The 1,052-nt window shown below is 40.4% G+C and overlaps 1 pseudogene; it reads left to right on the top strand.

Annotated features, from left to right (window-relative positions):
- The window catches only part of LOC119591102, a 7,565-nt pseudogene extending 6,513 nt beyond the window's left edge, over positions 1 to 1,052 (top strand).

The following is a 1,052-nucleotide window of genomic DNA, read 5'->3' as shown; positions in this document are numbered from 1 at the left end:
TCGAAACTTTAATACTCGTGAACAGGTAGCCGGCACTCTCTTCAAAGGGAAGAACATGTTTGGACTCGTCCCTCAACATACAGCGTGGACATGACCATGATATTGCCTTTCACATGGCGATCAGAACCTCATGTGAACTGTCTCTTATTCATGACTTTGGTGATCTCTCGGAAAAATGGATGATGATGTGATTGCAAACCTAAAGGACGTATACCGGTATACCTTATCTATATATCCGTGATGCCCCTCCCTCCCTTACATTATGAATATTAGCATTATACTTTGTATCTTGTGAACATGTTTTCCATGTGAAGAAGAATACAATGGGGATTTCTGATATGTTATCACTCAAAGCTCTTTATTTTTAGTCATATGGATGTTCGTCGGTGGTTTGGCTGAGCACCCGATAGAAGGAGGAGTATAGGTCCCACCTTCGCTTGTATTCTGCTGGACCAGTTCCTTGGGCTAAAAGAAGACAGATACTGGTACAAGACCAATGACAAGGACACAAGGTTTATAGAGGTAAGCGAAATGTGGTTGTCATAGCTTTCTCTTGGAACTTCGTATCTACTTTTAATACCATGATATTGTTCTCCTGCTCCCAGTATGTACTTATCCTTTTACACTTCTGTATACATTCTTGTTACTTATTTTGGTATTGTCATTTCAGAACAAGTCAAACAAATTCGCAGCACAACCTTGGCAGGCATCATGTGTGAAGTGATCCCAGAACTGAAGGAGATTCAGGCCGAACCCCTAAAAGTGGCATCTCCCAAGAATCCAATACTACCTTGCTCTTCTTTCCCGGAACTGGATCCCAAATGTTGGGAGGAATAATTGAAGCAAAGGAAGGATTCTGTGAAGGCTCGCAAAGGTCGATTTGGGCAATATATTTTTGATATGTTCATTGTAAACCATTGCCTAGTCGGGATTTTATATTTAGCCAAGATGAATTCATCAAAGAGTCCTTTCTACATGTTTGTTGCAATATCACTAGAGCAATTGACAGATAAATACCACTTGTAAACACAGGCATGACATGTTCATTATTG

The sequence above is a fragment of the Penaeus monodon genome, chromosome 28 (genome assembly GCF_015228065.2).
Source record: "Penaeus monodon isolate SGIC_2016 chromosome 28, NSTDA_Pmon_1, whole genome shotgun sequence".
Taxonomy (NCBI): Eukaryota; Metazoa; Arthropoda; class Malacostraca; order Decapoda; family Penaeidae; genus Penaeus; species Penaeus monodon.
The sequence above is the reverse complement of the archived record's forward strand: the minus strand, read 5'-3'. Positions and strand labels throughout refer to the sequence as shown.